This window comes from Crotalus tigris, unplaced genomic scaffold (assembly GCF_016545835.1).
Source record: "Crotalus tigris isolate CLP2741 ecotype Arizona unplaced genomic scaffold, ASM1654583v1 scf7180000017987.690289119674:8195010, whole genome shotgun sequence".
Lineage (NCBI taxonomy): Eukaryota > Metazoa > Chordata > Lepidosauria > Squamata > Viperidae > Crotalus > Crotalus tigris.
The window spans coordinates 7,621,306-7,628,886 of record NW_024096758.1 but is presented as its reverse complement, the minus strand read 5'-3'; positions in this window follow the sequence as shown (position 1 = coordinate 7,628,886).

Below are 7,581 nucleotides of genomic sequence, written 5' to 3'. Positions count from 1 at the left end.
TAGGATGTCTGGTTCGAGGTCAGTGACCATCTCATTGTGGTTATCTGGGACTTTAAGCTCATTCTTGTATAGTTCTTCTGTGTAGTTTTGCCATCTCTTCTTAATCTCTTCTGCCTCTGTTAGGTCCCTGCCATTTTGGTCCTTTATCATGCCCATCTTTGCATGAAATGTTCCCTTCATATCTCCAATTTTCTTGAAGAAATCTCTGGTCCTCCCTATTCTGTTGTTTTGTTCTATTTCTTTGCACTGTTCATTTAAGAAGGCATTCTTATCTCTTCTAGCTACTCTCTGGAATTCTGCATTCACTTGGGTGTATCTTTCTCTTTCTCCTTTGCCTTTCGCTTCCCTTCTTTCCTCAGCTATTTGCAAAGCTTCCTCAGACAGCCATTTTGCTTTCTTGTATTTCTTTTTCTTTGGGATGGTTTTAGTTGCTACCTCCTGTACAATGTTGCGAACTTCCATCCATAGTTCTTCAGGCACTCTGTCTATCAGATCTAATTCCTTAAATCTATTTGTCACTTCTACTGTATATTCATTAGGAATATGATTTAGTTCATACCTGAGTGGCCTAGTGCTTTTCCCTACTTTTTTCAATTTAAGCCTAAATTTTGCAACAAGAAGTTCATGATCTGAGCCACAGTCAGCTCCTAGTCTTGTTTTTACTGACTGTATAGAGCTTCTCCATCTTTGGCTGCAGAGCAAATAGTCAATCTGATTTCTATGTTGACCGTCTGGTGATGTCCATGTGTAGAGCCGTCTCTTGGGTTGTTGGAAAAGAATGTTTGTTATGACCATCGTATTCTCTTGACAAAATTCTATCAGCCTGTGCCCTGCTTCATTTTGTACTCCAAGGCCAAACTTGCCTGTTATTCTGGTTATCTTTTGGCTTCCTACCTTAGCATTCCAATCCCCAATGATGATAAGGACATCATTTTTTGGTGTTAATTCTATAAGGTGCTGTAGGGCTTCATAAAACTGGTCAATTTCATCCTCTTCAGCACCAGTGGTTGGGGCATAGATTTGGACTATTGTGATATTGAATGGTTTGCCTTGGATTCGAATTGAGATCATTCTGTCATTTTGGGGATTGTATCCCAGTATTGCTTTTCCTATTCTTTTATTGACTATGAAGGCTACTCCATTTCTTCTGAGGGATTCTTGCCCACAGTAGTATACCTGATGGTCATCTGAGTTAAATTCACCCATTCCTGTCCATTTTAGTTCGCTGATTCCTAAGATGTCGATGTTCAGTCTTGTCATCTCTTTTTTGACTACGTCTAGCTTGCCTTGATTCATGGATCTTACATTCCAGGTTCCTATGGAGAAAAAAATCTTTACAGCATCGGACTTTCCTTTCACCACCAGATATATCCACAGCTGAGCGTCCTTTCGGCTTTGGCCCAGTCACTTCATTCTTTCTGGCGCTACTAGTACTAGCCCTCTGCTCTTCCCCAGTAGCATATTGGACACCTTCCGACCTGAGGGGCTCATCTTCCAGTGTCATATCTTTTTGCCTTTAGTACTGTCCATGGGATTTTCATGGCAAAGATACTGGAGTGGTTTGCCATTTCCTTCTCCAGTGGATCACATTTTGTCAGAACTCTCTGCTATGACCTGTCCGTCTTGGGTGGCCCTGCACGGCATAGCTTATAGCTTCATTGAGTTATGCAAGCCCCTTCGCCACAACAAGGCAGTAATCCATAAAGGGGGTAGAAAAAATAGTTAGGATTAAAGAGAGGTAGATCTCAACCAGTCTCATCCGTGCTGCTTTATAGGTGCCTGGTGGTAGATTTGACTTCAGCTATCTGCAACCTAGTGACAAGCCATATTTCTATGGCCAGTCTTTTGTCTGCCGGTTTGGAGGATCGAGCGGAAGGGTTACCACCCTCCCACAATCAAGTGGGGATCCCCTCCTTGCTGGTTGCCACTACAGGGTGACTTTTGACCCTTTCCAGGGTCTCCCAGCAGTGCGAAATCGGATGTAGAAGATGGAGCTTGCCTTCCAAATGTCCGTGGTGGCCGTGTCGGCAAACCAGAAGTCGCAGATGTAGATATTCTTTTCTTCCTTCTAACCTAACACCTTCCAGATATGGTGGGATGATAACTCCCAGAATTCCAAGTGGGCTGACTGATGAATTCTGGAAATTGCAATTCCAACATATGTGAAGTAGGAGAAGACTTCTACACTTTATGGGCAATTTTTCTTTCCTGTTACTCTACCCTACCTAGCCCTGCCCTGTCCAGACCCTATTGATGTGCATAATTTCACTAATTTTTAGAATAGAATAGACCCAAAATGAATCCCAGCCTGACAGACATACTAAAAATATGGCTATCTGCTATGCTTGCAGATCCTACAGCATTCTAGAAATAATTGTGTGAGAAAGTCACTTTTTTCTTTACATTCTTAAAACATACATCAGATTTGTTTCCTGTTTTAGGCAAATTCAGCAACACAAGTGGGATCAGTTGTAACTAGAGATACCCGGGGAAGAGAAGAAAACTCAAGATGGCAGGTGTGAATATGCAAATACAGCCCCGCCCCTTTTTAACACGGGAACCTCCCTGTCCATAATGATGATTGCTCCTCCTTGTAGGGTACAATGCCTGGAGACGTTTTTGTGGCCTCTCTGCTCCCAGCAACGAAGCCCAGCTTGCTGGAGTCCTTCGCAATCGTAAACTGGCAAAGCAGTTCATCAACCTTTATGGAACACCAGAAAATATTGACATCTGGACTGGGGCAATGGCTGAGCTCTTTGTCCCCAATGGGCGAGTGGGACTGCTCTTGGCTTGTCTCATCAGTTTAGAAAAATCAGAGATGGTGACCAGTGGGTGTTTTTCAAACCCTTTATATATATCAAGAGAAAACTGTATGCCAAATCCAGATGTCACCAGTGATTTCATAGCTATAATTGTTTTTTATTTTTAAGTGATTGTATAATAGGGTAGTTTTAATTATTATTTATCTCACTATGATCATTGTCTTGCACTATGGATTTTGTAGCTGAAGTTGATGAGATTGTCACTTGCTCAGCATCTTTTGACTGAGATACATTGATAGATACATAGATAAATATATAAACAAGCCTCAGATTTTAGTACTGTCTTGAGGGCTGAGCAAACAGTTGTGATTGAGCTGATCAGCATTAGAATTCAGGATACCCTTTGGCAGGATTTCCAGCCTGTTTTATCCTCTCTGTTTTCTCTGCCACAGCCTAGAGGCCTCCTCCTATGGTTGTGCCTACTGTATTTTCAAATACAATATACTTTTTATATTTTCAGTCAATTGAAATAGCAGATAATAGGGAACTGCTGAGCACAATATGGGAGGAAAGAGTGTCGGTCATTGTCAATGATTATAGGCTCCTATCAGACTGATTGATTTCTCAAATTTATATGACTTAAATAATTCTGGGTGGCTAACAAAAAATAAAAACAAAACACAAGCCTTAAAAGAATTTTAAAAAATAGCCAAGCAAAAATTTATTCATTTCTTTGTTCATTTATGTAATTGAATTATTGATATGGTTGCCCAACTATTTAATGCCTCTGGGTATCATACAATCAAAAGCAGTAATAAAATACAGATAAAATACAAATGGGAAACCCCAAATGTGGAAAATAACAATCACTCTAACCCAAAAAAAGACAAAAGAATAGCCACTCACTAAGAACTATGTTTCTAAGGCTCTTTCAAAAAGAGCTAGGTTTGGGCCAGAGGAATCTTGAGGAGAAGAGCAGGTGCGCTTCCAAAGCATAGATACTGCAATTGAGAAAATTAATCAACAAGGAACAGTTTATGTAAATCAGATTCCACTAACCGCCTGGCCTTTAAAGCCTGAAGGAAGATCCAGTTTTTTAAGGCCTTCTGAAAGACTAACAGATTTGGAGAATGTTCACAGGGCCGGCACTATTATAAAAAAGTCATGCCGCTCAGGTCTCATAGGATGACACTTCTTTACCAAACAGACCTGGAGCATGTCCACTCTGTGGTCCACAGGTGTCTATCAGGTCTTCAGGGCCTGTGATATGGAGGACTTTAAAGGTGATGACCAGCACTGGAATTGCACCTGAAAAAGTACTGGAAACAGCTTAGCACAGAACGTTGGTGTTAAAAAAAAACATACTTTGTTATACCCAAGCATTTGAGAACCAACTGCAGCTTCCAGATATTTGTAGGCTATTCAGAGCTTTTTGGTCAAGCTGACACTATACCAGGGCTAGGACATTCTGGTGTGGATTTTAGCACTAATGATGAATTCAAACATTCTGCAGGACTTGAAGTTAGTATAGCTACCATCTGCAAAACCATCACCAAATGGAAGAGTCCATTGCTGTGTAACAGATAACCTGATCCTCCTCCTCTTTCAGGTTGGCAGTGAACCATCAGATCTAAGTTGGAAATTGAATCTATTCATTTCTGGATTCATGGTGTTATAAACTAACCAAACAGGCTAGGATGAGATAAGTTAAGCTACAAAGAAGTTAACTGAAGTTACAGTCAACTATTCTTTATGCACACTGTTAAGGCAATCACTAAATTACCAATACTGTTTCTGATGGTCTCCCATAGAAATATTTTTCAAGTTCAGCCAAAATGGTTAGTTGTTTTTCCCTGCTGTGACCAAAGCTCACCAAAAGAAATGGTTTTCTTTGATTAATCCTTCAGTTTTTGGCTCACTAAAGCATTATTTTTACTTCCTCAAGTCATTTTTATTATTTCTATTATGATTCCTATCATCATTATTCATCTATTACAATTTTTCACTTTTTTTGGCAGATATTGGTGGGAGAACTGTGAGGTCTTCACTTCATGGCAGCGCCGTGCTCTGAGAAGTGATTCATTTTCCTGTGTCATTTGTGACAACACACACATTAAAGAAGTGTCCAGGGACATTTTCAAAATGAACCGCTATCCAAGAGATTTTGTGAGCTGTGGAAAAATCAAGAGTCTGAATTTGTCAGCTTGGAAAGAATAAAACAGCAGAAGGATGAGACAAGAAGTGTGGGACAGGACCTTGAATCTGAAGGGAGGACCAGGAACCCAGGTGACTATAGCCCCCTTTTCTCATACTCTAGTCTAAAACATAAAACAGAATGCTGCTAACCAGCTTCCATTGTCAAGGACAGTTCATTTTATGTGGAGTACTATAAACCAAGTGCTGAGAATCAAATAGAATGGGGCAATAAACATAAAGTAAATATATAAAGTAAATATATATGTATAAGTAAATACATAAAAAAGTTGAGGTTTCCATGTATTTGTTAGAATCCTGACTAACTTCCCCAACTACCACATTTTCCTGAAGTGAAAAACATTTGGATCAGTTGCACTATTTCCAGATGGGAGCATTCATGGGGTGGGGGAGGTAAAAAGGTCAGGATAACCAGTCAAAGGCCTTTCTTAATGCATCAAGTGAACAAAATTCTCAGTCCAACTCACCTTGTAACTCACCTTACAAGGCTCTTGTTGTGGGGAAAATAGGAGGAGGAAGTGTGTTGGATATGTTCACCACCTTGAGTTATTTGTAAAAGTAATAAAGGCAGGGTATTAAATAAATAAATTGTGTAAGAAAAGGGTGAGGTTTGATCCCACAGTTGTAGGTGCCCTCTTGACTTTCTTGACTCTCCCTCCAAGAATGCCCTGTTGGGAGACTCTTGTAGAGAGTTGGTGCCACAACTGAGCACTATTATGTTGTCTGTCAACTCTCCCACAGGGGAGGAATCTTGAACATACCCAGCTTGGTCTGTAGTTTTTCTACAGACCAAAACTAGCACTTCGAAGTGTAGCCAGAACCTATTGGGAACCATTGCAGAATCAGTACATATTATGTGTCAATAGGAGCTTTCATCTGCCAACAAACAGGCTACTTCATTTTGCAACAACAGCTGTTTTTGAATAGTTTTCAATGGTAGCAGCATGTAAAGAGCATTCCGATAATCTAATCACTACCCTGAGCTTCTGTTCCATGAAACTATTTTGTTAGCCAACAATGAGAACTCAAACATTGGATCAGGTGCACTGTGTTAACTTTGACCCTTAAGAACAATCTGAATCAGGAAGTAGACATTTTCATTCTCTTTAGAATAAGCTTTTTACTGGGGTTCTGAAAAATTTACAGACAGGAAGCTGGATTTAAATACTTCTCTACAGTTTTGTATACAAAATAATGGCATTAGTTGGGCATATAGCACTGTCACTTATAATCTCTGGGTATGGGTGTGGGTATACAATGTATAAGGATTAACAGTTTGTTGCTTAAAATCAGTGTTGTATTCTAATAGTTTCTTAGGCATAGCTGGGAGAAAGATCTGAATATTTTTTAAAGTGAACTGTTGATAGGATCACATTATTAATAAAAATGGATAAATACAAAGATCTGTGTCAATACTTTTTGAATTCAGAAATATAAAAAGGTAATATGTTTATAGGCTGCTGTTTTATATGGTACAATATTGTTTGATTAGTATTTGTTCTTCTGGTTTTATATTAAATATATCTCCCTAAAGCACAATAAGTATGCATTGACCCTCATTTCTCTCCAGATTCAAACTTTCTGGATTAGAAATGTGCAAATAAGCATATATTTAGAATAGAATAGAGCTGGAAGCGACCTTGGAGGTCTTCTGGTCCAGCCCCCTGCTCAAGCAGGAGAACCTATACCATTTCAGACAGTGACTGTCTAGTCTCTTCTTAAAAACCACCAGTGATGGAGCAACCACGATTTCTGAAGGCAAGCTGTTCCACTGGTTAATTGTCCTCACTGTTAGGAAGTTTCTCCTTAATTCCAGGTTGCTTCTCTCTTTGATCAGTTTCCAACCATTGTTTCTTGTCCTGCCGTCTGGTGCTTTGGAGAATAATTTGACCCCCTCTTCTTTGTGGCAGCCCCTCAAGTACTGGAATATTGCTATTATGTCACTCCTATTTCTTCTTTTCTTTAGACTAGCCAAATCCAAGTTCTGCAGGTATTCTTTATATGTTTAGTCTCCAGGCCTTTGATCATCTTAGTTGCTCTTCTCTGAACTTTTTCCAAAGTCTCAACATCTTTTTTGTAGCGTGGTGACTAAAATTGGTTGCAGTATTCCAGGCATGGTCTTACTAGGGTTCTATAAAATGGTACTAAAACTTTGTGTGATCTTGATTCTATGCCTCTGTTTATGCAACCCAGGACTGTATTAGCATTTTTGGCTGCTACTACACACTGCTGGCTCATAGTTAAGTGATCATCCACTAAGACTCCAAGGTCCCTCTCACAGTTACTGTTTTTGAGCCAGGTCTCGCCTAACCTGACAAAAAGTAAAATGCATCAGTTTATAATGTGTTGAACTCAAAGGTTTCCTAGGGAAACTTTTGAGCATTTTTTAAAAAATGCAAGGGATTACAGTATCTTTGCACAGACCCTTTCCTTGTCACCATTGCTAGCATCCTTGTCTGACCTGCGGTAAATAACACTGGCAAAGTTCCAGAAATTCTGTTCTATTTGTCTCAAGCATAACAAGAAGGGAATTGCAACAGTATTGCATGCACTCTCCAAATAGAGAATCTTCTATAATTTAATTGCCTTGTATGATTTGAAAAAG